The sequence below is a fragment of the Diospyros lotus genome, chromosome 5 (assembly GCF_014633365.1).
Source record: "Diospyros lotus cultivar Yz01 chromosome 5, ASM1463336v1, whole genome shotgun sequence".
Taxonomy (NCBI): domain Eukaryota; kingdom Viridiplantae; phylum Streptophyta; class Magnoliopsida; order Ericales; family Ebenaceae; genus Diospyros; species Diospyros lotus.
The window spans coordinates 19,237,376-19,250,849 of record NC_068342.1 but is presented as its reverse complement, the minus strand read 5'-3'; positions in this window follow the sequence as shown (position 1 = coordinate 19,250,849).

The window sequence follows — 13,474 nt, the reverse complement described above, 5'->3', positions numbered from 1 at the left end:
CCTCTCCATTCATTCATTCAACATCCCAAAGTTCTTAAGCTTAATTCCACCCACACTAGTAGTGAAAACATGATTAAAATGTAACTTCCACGTCTAGCTAAGATTTAGTTAAAAGGGTGTTTAGCACTAAACAATTTACAGACATCATCATAATAGTTTTTTTTTTTTATACTATTTATGTGTTTAATTCAAAAAACAAAAGAGAGGCCTTTTCAATAACCAATCTAACACGTTAATGAGTTAACTCTGTCTATTTATATTTATTTATACTAAAAGGGTGGAGATTAGAAAATGGGCTTTAACACCCATTGATGCCGTTGGGACACGGTTGCAATTGGTCCATCTTCCTATTTCTGCTTTCAATTATCCAACAACCAACTAACCCTGTCTTTGTACAAACCACCAATAATGCTAAAAGGAGCTTTTCCATCCCATTCCATAGAGAAGTAAGTGGTATCGCTCTCTTGATTGGGATACCCAACAGCCAATAGGGTGAAGCCACCACACGTGTCCTTCAACCTGACATCTGCCTGTGTTGGATTTTAGTTCAACTTTGATGTGGCCCAAATACAACCCATATGGCTATCTTTGTTGGACCACTCTGACAACACTCAATTCAGCTTTGGCTTCATACAATTTATGAGATAAAGTATCTAGTGCGGGTGGGTGGGCCTCTCTCACTCACTAGCTCCTCGATGCATCGCTTCTTTAGATAAATAAAGGAAAATTAATAAATAATATTTATTTATGGGTTTTTTTTTTTTTTTTTTGTGGTGAAAGCAAATTAGATTTTTGAGCAATTTGAATCATTAGTCACAAACGAGATTAGGCTAAAAACCTTTTACATGTTGAATTCGAGGGCTAAGAACCTTTAACTTAATTTGTATGCAGAGAGAATATTCAAAGAGAGTTTGCAGAAAGAGTTCTTTTTTTTATAGAATTATATTTTTTTTCATATTTTTCTTTATATATACATGTATATGTGTTTGTATATACCATATCTAATTTCTCTACTACTCCACTTCTCTCCACAAATAGAGAAGTGGAGAGTAAGCGCTTAGCGATTACTTTTTTCGACCTATGAGCCCTTCATGGGTGAGTTTGATCCAAATCCATGGCCTAGATCCAAGTCCATATTATTTACATCTCTCATTTGCATATAATGAAATTGATTATTGTGCTCCTATACCTATTACTATATACTTTTGTTTCTCTACAAGATTCATATAGGTAGATAAGCCGAGCGACCAACATACTTATTTACTTTGAGAGCTCATTGCTGTACAACTATTATGTATATATAGTACGTAGTTCTAACATTTAAATAGAGTTTGTATGATATATCTCAGATCTATTAAGTCACATTTAAATACATTTAGATCTCTATTCATTTAATCATTTATTAACACATAAAATATAATTGGTTGACCTATGAATACAATCAAATGTGACACTCAAATGGACTTCCCTTTCTTCTAGAATCTCTCCATCATAATTCAATTATTTTTCTAGATATGCCCCATCTAATCGAATTGCACATGATCTTAGGCATCATTTTAAGATATCACCATTGATTTATAAATTTAAGAAACAATTAAAGGTTTAAGAGTATTATTACAAGATCCTTACGACCTCAAGGGTCTCATACAAGTAAAAAAAGATATTCATATCTTTTGTTACTCCATTTTAGTCAAATATTTCACACATGGTATGAAACATACATTGGTATTTTTCTCATTTTACCTGCATAGCATATGTCTGCTATAAAATAAATACCGTATAAGTGATGATAGTTCAAATACACTTAGTATCTAATTTGAGTTCTCAACTCTACTTTTCACACAAATTCATAAATAGAGCATCCACTTGTCATTCTGACACAGATAAGATGGGAAGCGAGATCTTCAACTTTCAACTACTCAAATATTATTATAGTCTCATCTTGATGTCTTATCAAGGTGATTTTGTTCTAAGCTTGAGCTCTTTATAGCTTTTCTCTTATAATATGCTTAAAACCCTTTCATCTATGCATTACTCAATCATAGATGTGATTACCCATGTGTTAAGCAATTTGTTAAGTTTTGAATTGATTTGAAAATAAGATAATATTTGTTGATAATCAAAATAGTGTGCTAGATGTCAGTAAAAATAATCAAGTAATGCTTATAAATCAATCGAGTATATCAGTTTTCTTAATCGAGTACAATCTCATGTTACTTGTGATAAGGAGCAAGGAAGGCTGTAGGTGAGATGGTTGGGGGTGCCAAGGAGGAGGGAGAGTTCGCGGGATCGAAACCGCAACCATGCAAAAATCAAAGTTGGGTTTTTAAAACCCAGTTGGGCGCTAGGTCGCTCGGGGGCGCGTGGCCGCTCGACCACGCGGCCCGCATGCATGCAGTCGCACGCCCCTGAGCACCACGCAAGGCCTTGCGAGGCCCTGCCAACTGCTGCTAAGTGGTTTCCAACCACTGCCACTTGTCCCATTTGTTGTTTTGCCACCAAAATTAATCTCCCTTGCTGCTCCTACGTTGTTCCCACCTTTGGGCCTATAAATAGGCCATGGTACTATGTGAGATAAGGAGACTTTTGAGGGGAAGGCTTTGGGGAAATTAGGGAGAATTTTGAAAAAATTAAGGAAAATTCTACCCGTGTGAGTTTGGGCTGTGGCATAAGCAACCTCGATACGCTGCAAGAATTAAGAAAATATTTAAGGCAAGTTCTTTTCCTATTTTTTACAAATTCAGTTCCTCTTTTCTCAAGTTTATGTTTTAAATTACAAGTTTCTATTCCTTAATCTTCTAAATTGCAAGTTCAATTCATCTTTATGTAAGTTCCATACTCTTATTCTTGTTATGGCAAGTTTAAGCTTCTATTTTAGCAAGTCATTTTGCAAATTACTCTCATTTTTTAGTAAATTATTTTATGGTTCTCAGTTATGCCTCCTAATCTCAAATAGGGCTTTGAATCACCCTATCTTTCTTTGGGAATGATGCTTTATTGTGGACATGCAATGGTTTGATATTGTCTTGTATGAATGTTTCCCTATTGTGCATATTGCTTCGGTAATTGCATGTCAGTTATATATGAGAAGTTATTACAAATATGCATGTTATGATAATGGATGAAGCATGTGCATAAAAATAGTTTTTAAAAATATGTAAAGGCCTCATGATGCGTGCAACGGACGAGTCCGCAGGATATATTCGCAGAGAAAGCTTCGGCTTAGAGTTGGACTTCGGTCCCAAGGTTTCATACTTCGGTCCCATGGTTTTGGACTTTGGTCCCATGATTATGGTTTTAAAAAGATTGCATATGAGCATAAATGCATGTTTCATCATATTATCATGTAGAAGTACCTTAAATGGCATTCATGACTCTTTTGCCTCTCGATACCCATGACTCTTGTGGTCTCTTTCTTCCAGTTATACATGCTGGGCCTTGTGGCTCATATTTGCTTGTATCATTCCAGGTAAGAGTAACGCTAAAGAAGAGGGCGAGTCAAGTGGAGCTGGAGCCTTAGGGTAGAAGTGTGTATAGAGCCGTCTCAACCAAAAGGTCATTGGGGGTTATATTGTGATGCGTATTATTAAGTTATGCTTGTTTATGTTCTAGGTTGTGCCCCTAAGGGGATATGGTGGGTTTGTGGACCCTAATGTGGTGTGTAATATTAAGTTACGTTTGTGAGTATGTGGACCCTAATGTATATATCTATGAGTAAGAATGTATGAGTGTGGCTTCCGTTGTTATAACAAGGATGATGTATAATGCTTTTATTTGGTTTTGGCATATATGTCATCTTTTTATGGGTCCCTAGTTAGGGGCGCCAACAGTTATAAATTTTAAAATCTGTCAAACATTACTCGATTACAAATTTTCGTTTAATTGACTAAGTTTTATGATTACTCGAGTATAGAAGTTTTGTACTCGACTATTTTTCTCATTTGCTTGATTACAAATTTGTTTTCACTCGATTAAAATTTTGAGATAGAAAATTATAAAGATTACTCGACTGAAAAGCTTTATTTAGTCGAGTATAATTAAAGTATTACTCGATTATAATTTTAAGTACTCGATTACATCAAAGTACTTGATACTTAACAGATTTCTGGAAGATATATACTCGATTACAAATAAGGTTTACTCAAGTACACTTAGGTCATTACTCGATTACAAATTTTAAGTACTTGATTAATTTTGTTATGCAAAAACTTGTATTATCTACTCAAGTACAAACTATACATAGTCAAGTATAATTTATGATTACTCGAATATGTTATAACTTGTAATTGATTATTTTGTAAACAACTTTAACTTAATCGATTGCAAATAAGATTCACTCGATTAAAATGATGTCTTATTTGATTTGACTTTAAGGTTTATTTAAAGAGATTATTACTCAAGTATATAATATTTTTACTTGAATAAAAGATTTAATTTTGAAAGATATTCTATTACATAGAACTTTATACTCTATTACAAGAACAAACATTCTGACTTAGTATGATTAATCGATACATTCCTCGAGTAACATGGATTTGTACTCGATTAAGAAGACTTATTTAGTCAATTGATTATAGGCATTACTCGATTATTTTGTACTAACATATGTTATCATTAGCACACTGTTTTGATCATCACCATTAACAAATAGTATCCTATTTCCTCATCAATTTAAAACTTAACAAATTACTTAACAATCACCCACTTTTTGATTAATGACCCCTTTTTGATGATGACAAAACACAGACAAGAAATACCTAAGAAGATGATATCTTTTCAAAATAACTTATCAAGAACTTATCCTTTGAGTTTTTCTTTCCCTTGTTTACGAAATTGACTTGGACTTTATCAACTTTTCTTTTCTCCCCCCTTTTGTCATTACCAAAAAGGGCTCCTCCTAACAAGAAGAGAGGTTTGCATTTTGATGACCCCCCGATTTAAATATTTTTCTCATTTTATTGCTCCCCCTATCTTATAGGTTTGAATACACCCATATATAGAATATTGATTATGGATAGGGAAAAAAATTATAAAGAAGAGAACTTGGAAATTTCATTGAAAATAGAAAAAGTTACATTGAAGAAATTTGAGTACATTGATCTAAATAAAAATAAAGTTACATAATAAAACTATCCTAGAGTTGCTGGAGGGCCTTCTTGATCTCCTTCTTCCTCCACTATCGTTCTTGAATTCTTTTGAGCAGTTGTCTTTATCCTACAAGATGATTTCATAGCTTCTTTGATTTCAGCTATATTTGTCTCCATATGTATCTATCTTTCCTCAAGACCATCTAATCTCTTAATAGTTGCTTCATGCCTATCCAAAAGTCATGTAATTGACCATGTGAGGAAGTCATTGATGTGGACTCTGATTGGTGTAGGTTGAGAGGATGATGTAGGAGCTTGAGTAGCTGGCGGAGTTAAGGAGAATGGTGGAGGTTGAGAAGAACTAGATCCTTGAGAAAGAAGGTGAGTAAGGGGATCACCTTCTTCCTGGTGATTTGGATGTTCTTCTTTTGAAGGTAGTTTCCAAATACCACTATCATTTTTTATTTTCATCCTTTTGAGTGTTTGGTTTGAGTAGGTGTCAAATGAAGAGTGAAGGATGAATCTTTGGTGATGGAGGTGTCCATGGGTTTTGTTCAGAATGAAAGTGACAAGCATTACAAAAGGAAATTTTCCAAAAGTTTTTGAGATGAAAAATTCATGCATACAAGTAAACAAAAAACTAGAAAGGATGAAATGGATGTTGTGGATGGCACACCACATGATTAGGAGATCAGTATAAGTGATAAAGTGGAATGAGCCTCATTGGACATTAATTGAGGTGGCTATAAAGTGATGTAGAACCTATGTTCAAGATCTAAAAACTCTTGTGACCCAAGATGGTTGGCTACTAGAAAGGTTTCATGTTTTCTAGTAAGGGCTAGCCATATCTCATCATAATCTAGGTCTATGTCAGCTATGACTTTTCAAAAGGAGAGAGCTAAAGATCTTCCACTAACTTTTCAGTTATGTAAATGTATTCAATCCCATTGAATCTAAATTTTAGGTCATCTATGCCAAAATCTTCTATCTTATTTTCTATAAGGGATTTAGGTAAACTAGAGTAGAATTCAACTAGTGCTTCGGGATAAGAAGGTAGGTCAAGAGTTGATAGTTTAAACCAACCCATGTTAGTAATCCACTTCTTAGGGTTTTCTCCAAATTTTATTGACTCAAATTCAAACCAATTTATATTTCTACCAGGCAAGAAACCCCTAGACAAAACTTCAGTACAAAGATTTTTGTGTTAGTCATTCCTAAACTTTTCTGGTCTAGGTATGTGAGTGAGTGAAACAGGTGTAGGGTTTGAAGGTTTTTGATAATTTGCTCTTTGTTTTGGTATTTTGGTTTTGATGATGAAAAACAAATTACTTTTATATGATATTCTAAAATCAATTTCAAAGCTTAAATGAAAATCAATTCATATTATCTCTTTGACAAAATGTTTAAATGGAGATTGGAAAAACAAAGTTTTATGTTTCAAAAGAATTTCCTAAAATGTGTTTCAAAGTTTTTTTTCAACCATTGGAGAAAATGGAGCAAGATGTTTTAAAAATTCAAAGACAAACTATCGACTAGTTCTTAGGAACTATCAACCATTTTGGTTTTGTTTCAAGACTGTCGATAGGTTCCAGGGAACTGTCGATTGGCCTTCATGTGGCTGTCGACCGCCCAAATTCTTGCTCTTTGTTGTTTGCTGTCAACCACCCCTACATCAAGAACTATTGACTGTTCTTTAAGAATATTGATCGTTTTGATCAAAGTGTCGATCAATGTTTGAATTTTTGAACTAACCTGTAACACCCCACTTTTTGAATACTAAATACAAGCTAATCAGGCTATTTACAACACACTAGCGTTATTAGAAATCCTTTATCAACGGAAGTAAGGATCGAACCTTGAGTATGCTGAATAGCTAGGAAAATAAAAGTTCGTCAAGCACCTACATATCAGAAAATTATAACAGCTTCAGAAATACATAAATTTTGCGGTACAGCCGCAGAACCGCACACAAACACCATACACCCTTAAGTATCTTAATTACTATTTACATTACGATATTGGGATTACATGGGTACACAAATAAATCCAACTCTAAATCAGCCAAGCACCATCTTCGAATCCTTGCTCGCACTGAAACCTGGGCACCTGATATGCTTAACATACCTGGAACGTTGAATGTTCCAGGGGTATGAAACATCTGGGTTAGATATTACATCTAGGTGAGTGAATCAGAAAAGGAAAGGTATGTGTGTACAAATGCAATAATGCTATTATGAAATCCACCCATGTGGTAGCAATGCCAGGGTGTTGCAATCACCCCTGCGGTCATCACAATCTCTCATTGGCTCACCGTAAAAGCATGAGATCTTCCATGATGTCCCAACAACTAGCCACCATCACCAACACGAACATGATATATGACAAAGCAAAAGGAATATGCATAACCAAGGGAAAATATGACATATAAGCCACAAATGCATGATATACAAGTCAACACCAACACCCAATGAAGCCAAAATGATCGGGATGTAGCAAAAGTATGCAAGAAACACTCATCTTGCTGGTTTGGGCTTGCCGGAGTACTGTTTACAGTGCTCAATAATGGTTTTCTGCAAATATCACAAGATTTCGTAAACCAAACTCAACATATTTTTATATAGGGTTGTAGGTAACTAAAAGATGGTCAACTCTGCAAATTTTCAGGTCAAGATGAGGTCCCACGCGCCCCACGTGTTGCTGGAAGGTGATTGACGTGCCCACACGCGCAACCCACTTGTCGACGCGTGAGCTGCACACGCCTTCCTTAAAAATTGCACAACTCTTCCTCTTTTTGGTTTTTTGGCCATAACTTCCTCGTTTTAGCTCCAATTTGACCCTCGTTCAAACCTACAACACCCTTATTCAACCCTCTACCGGATTATAAAAAGAAATATGACTTACCTTGTAGTTTCAATGTCGTTTGACACGCTTTACCATGGTGAACCAAACTTTCTCGACAAGGCATTTTTCTTCCTCGTTCTTTAGCAGATTTTTCGCCTTCTTTTGGTAGCATTTCCTCTCTCAAACTCCCTTCATTTTCCTCCTTACTTGGTGCCCAAAATGAATAACCCCAAAGCCTTTATTTATAGGAAACTTCAGCAAACCAGATTGCGCCACATGTTGGGTCATCATTCCACCCATGTGCATCCAACCAAAATGTGCCACGTGTACCTGATATTTTGAGCCTCATCATTACTTCCTAACTACCCTTGGCTCCCTTTGATTACTCCAAAGACTTAGTTTGAGATATTTTGACATGATATTTTAAGGTTTCAAGAAAAGACGCTTTGGCTCGAACTTTCCAGGTAACTACACATAGAGCCCTTGCGACTTGGTCCTCGAGCCATTTTTAATTGCACTTTTTTGTCCCCAAAAAATGGATAAATTATGCTAGCACTCCAAGATTTTAGATAAATTACATTTTTACCCGAACTTCAGTATTTACAATTTTGCCCCTAGTTCAGAAACTGAACCTTTGTCTTAAGGCTTCTATAATCCCTTGAAAGGACCTATTTACTCAAGTATTAGAACCTAATAATCTCAGACACTAGCTCAAATTTGAGTCTAAAAATCCCGAGTATTACATAACCTATCAACCGATTCTTTGAATCTGTCAACCATTTATGTTTTAGAATCTTTCAATGGCTAATTTGACAAGTCGTCCAAGATGCTCCTCCCACTACTAATGGCAATAGTTTTGAAAGAGCTCGCCAAGCTCTATAAATAAAGGTCTTGTGGATCATTCAAGATATCCAAGTGATTTTATTATAAGCTTACAAGTGTTTCACATTTTTGTGATAAATTGTTTTACTCATTTTTCTCTCAAAAGACTTTGATTATCATTTGTATCATTTTTTTCAAGCCTTGTGTATATTTTGAGAGATATTGTAACTAAGAGTGTATACTCTTACATCCTCTCTTCTTGTATCATTCTCGGTTGTCCTAGCTTGTATTGCTAAATGGCCTACTTGCTTAAGTAAGAGGTTTGTAATTTCTTAGCTTGCATTGCTAGAGGGCCTACTTTCTTAAGTAAGAGGTTTGTAATTTTCTAACTTGGTGCTAGAGGGCCTGCTTGAGATCAAGTAAGAGGTTTAGTGGATTGATTAAAAATCCTTAGTGGAAAGCTAAGGGAGTGGATTAGATTTGGTTTAAGTCGAACCACTATAAATCGCTTGTGTCTCTCTATTAATTTTCTTTTGATTTTATTATACCAAGCATTTTCCCAAATCATCCTCATTTGCATTAAAATCTCATTTTTCACTAAAGAGGATTTTAAGTTCAATGAAATTTTTAAATAACCCAATTCACCTCACTCTTGGGTTATGGTGCCACTACTATGTGATAATATCAGGTTTCTTCGTCCTAGCCCTTTTAGATGACGAATGAGCTGTAGAAGAAGAGGTTTCCTTTCGTTTGGGTTCCATTTGAGAAGGTTCGAACTCAATATGAAGAATACCAAATTCAAGCTTTTTAGTAATGAAATGTGTCAAATGAGATGAAGATGATGGAGGGTGAATAGATTTCATGCAAAGAATGAAATCAAAAGAGGAAAGGATGGAGATTTACCTGATTTCAATAGGTGAGTTCTGGGGTTTTAGGGATTTCTGAGTGACATGAAAATAACTGAGTTGTCCAAAAGAGAAAAGAAGATGCTGGGATTCTTCGAATGGCTTCTGAAGCCTTCAGGGACCTTATTCCTCGATGAGTCTAAGTCTTCAGATGGCTAGTCTTCGGATGGGTCTGGAGGGTCTCCAGATGGGTATACAACACAAGAATTGTTAGAAGGCATGCGGGGGGCTCCCCCATGCAGGCCCTCCGATGCCTAAGTCAGATGATGATGCCATGGAATGTATGTATGTATGTATGTATGTATGTATGTATGTATGTATGTATGTTGTGATGTTCCAAATGGGTGTCTTCGAATGGGAGTCTCCTGATGGGTTCAGGGTTAACTAGGGTTAGAGTCTCTAAGTCCAAGATCTAAGTCCTCTCCTTGTGGTGTATCAGGGGAATTTATAGGCATTGGTGGTGGGGGTCACGTGACACGTGGCATGCTGATGTGTACCCTAACTTTTCAGGAAAAAATTCATAAAATAAGGCCGGAGGGCCTAGAGGTATCTTTTGGGATGGAATGCCCCGATGAGTATCCTCCAAATGGGTTTCCCTAAAGACTTTTCAGAGTCATCAGGTGACATGAACTCAGAAGACTCTTTGAATGAATCCTGGGCTTTGATTGTTAGTGTTAGTGTCTTAATGCTAGATTTAGATGGCATCTAACAATTGTAATAATGAGACTAATGATGTAATTCTAGAAAATATAATAAAATATGTTGTCATATTTTAAGGTCATATCTTCATTCATTGCTCTCCAATCATAACATATGAATAAGTCCCTAGATTTCTTATTAAATGTCTTATTCTTAAGTGTTAAGAATATGTGACAAATAACCTTTGTATTAAGGATATCTTAAAATTAATTCCCAGTCTGTAGACTTCTTAGATAGAGACTATGATTAGTCGAGTACGGACTGGTGCATGGGATACTACCTTTGATTAGTATGAGATACTTATGATAAAAGATGGTGAGTCGCATGCCATAATCTATGAGATGGATATAGTATACATATGAGTAGGTGTTAGTGAAACATCTACTAAATGTGATGCACGTGATAGATCATATGGCTAAGAGGATTTATGATCTATCATAGGCTTCAATTGTGTTACTAGTCCTTAGACCAGAGGCAACACAGTTGTCTTATATGTTAGGGCCAGGGATTTGCCATTACTAATAACCATCCAGTTACCGAGTGGGAGATGCACTGTGTGGTCCCTATACATATGGAAGTAGGTGATTGCTAATGGGATCCGTCAATCTCCGGCATGAGGTGAACATTCTATGCAATCAGTAGTGGTCTTGATTAAAGAAACCCCTGGCCAAGGTACACTCGATTGGAAAGTGTTCCAATGTCGGAAGGAGTTCTGATGTATCATCTCAATCTCACCACACTGATTTTAACATAGCTATTGAGTTAGTGAGTTTGATCAGTCCATGACTCTCACTCGATTAGGATGTTAGTCGATAGAGGGATTATAGTACACGAGAATCAAAAACCCAAATAGTTTCTATTCTAAAGCAAAACTTCATTACTGATAGGATTGCCCTGACATAATGCTAGTTGTCACTCAGGGTCTTTCGAGATACATCGAGAAGATAGAGAAATCCTCATTGTAGACCAAAATATTTGGTCGACGTCAAAGAGTTGACGCGTCCTGATTGCTACTTAGTAGTAAACCTAGAAGGTCACACATATATCTAAGTGTGGTGGTTGACTAAGCGATTAAAGCTGAAATTGTTATTAAGAGTTAATGACGTCACCGTTAAGAGTTAACGGATCAAGTTCTAAAAGATTAAATAAATAAGGAGCAATTGTCAAGAGTTGATAGGCATGTCGTTAAGAATTAACGGGGGCTTTGGTTACATCATGAGATGGTGAAAGAGTCATTAAGAGTTAATGGCAGGCCTAGATGCAATTTATAGATACTTGGTCAGATGGGATGAAAAATAGTTGACAGCCCTTGAAGATTGTTAACTAGTCGAGCCCAATGGTCGACAGTTCCTTTAGAACAATCAACCATTTATGTTACAGAGAGTCACGAATCACATGTCATATTTGTCATTTCTGCAACGATTTCCTTAGACGCGTGGCAATGGTAAACGATAATGAGATTATTGAGAGGCAAGAAACCTTCTTTGTTTTAAACCCATTTTCAGCCTAATCTCCCTCACTTTCTCTGGCTAGCACATTGAGTAGATTGAGGGAATCATTCACTCACCAGAGCGTGGACTAGCTAGGCCCCTCATGTTTTTGGGGGACGATTCGATCTAATCGATTGCTATTCAAGAGGAGCTTGGAGGGGCAATGGTTGTTACCTAGGATTTTTTCAAACTCTACATCAGCCTACAAACCATATGTGAGGTATATCTGTGAACCACCTATGAAATGGTTTGTATTGGTATTGCATATGGTCATTGGAAACGAGTATTGCAAGGTGATTTTGATGTTTATTTTCGTAGCTTTATTTGTGTTTTTAATTTTTTTTTTAAAAATTGGTTAAACCTTTGCATTGATACACTAATAGTTAGCGTTCACTTCATTGATAAGCTTAAGGATGGATTGGCTTGAGACTCTTCAGGGTCATCCGGGACTTCAACCTTCTTGGGATACTTCTATGATTTTTGGATTTTTGGCATTGATTTTCCTAGGGCACCCCACAATATCAAGCAATATACATTTTTTAATCGATTATCGTGTAAGGTCCCCAATTTACCTATTATTATTATTATTTTTTTTTTTTTGGAGACCAGACACCAACATGATTACCAAAAACTCATGGAGACTTCTTCCTTGGGAACCCCGACCGAGGAACTCAAGGGGAAGCGTCAGAATGATTGGCATCTACCAGAGTCTTAATGAACATATCACAACTAGCATACATATTTCTGATAACAGAGCTTCATTATCACCTCATACATCATCTTTCACATTCTTATACATCCCTCAGGATCAATTACACTCAGCATCACAAAAGCTAACATATGACCCTATTACCAATTATTTGCAGCGAGATGTTACCATCAGGACCTTGTAGTTGGGATCGCTCTATACACACCTAAGCCTCTAACTCGAGCACTGTCTGGCTCATCATCATTCGATGCCCTACTTTTATCGGAATGGTGCAAGCAAACATGAGCTGCAAGATCCAACAAACATAATAGAATAGAGGCAACAGTATAATAACCGAAGATTATGTACTAAATCATAACTTTACACATTGACTCTTGGAAAGTTTAAGAGTGTCCCTCACTCACATATAACCAGTAAAGGAACCTAACCAAGAAAATCTACCACAAGTCAAGTTTTTGGCCCACCCGGGACTAGCATAGATTGTTCGCAACATAATAACCACCACGGGTCAAGCATACAACCACCCGAGCTTATATCACATACCACGAGTTAGGCACAAAGCCACCTAAGCTTATATCATTTACCATGAGTTAAGTATAGAGCCATCTGAGCTTTCATTATTCACCACGAGTTCGACGTATAGCCTACTCGAGCTTGTAACATTCACCACGAGTCCGACACCTAGCCTACTCGAGCTTGTATTACTTACCATGATTTCGACATTCAGCCTACTCGAGCTTGTAACATTTTCCATGAGTCTGTGGCATCTAGCCCACTCGAGCTTGGTAAGATATATCCCTGCGGATCCTATTCGTTGATCGTAATAAAACTATACAATGCACAAATAGAAATGAAATGGCATAGTATGCATAAATGTGATACAAAGGCCCCCATAAGCCACGGATCAGGCCACACTTCGCC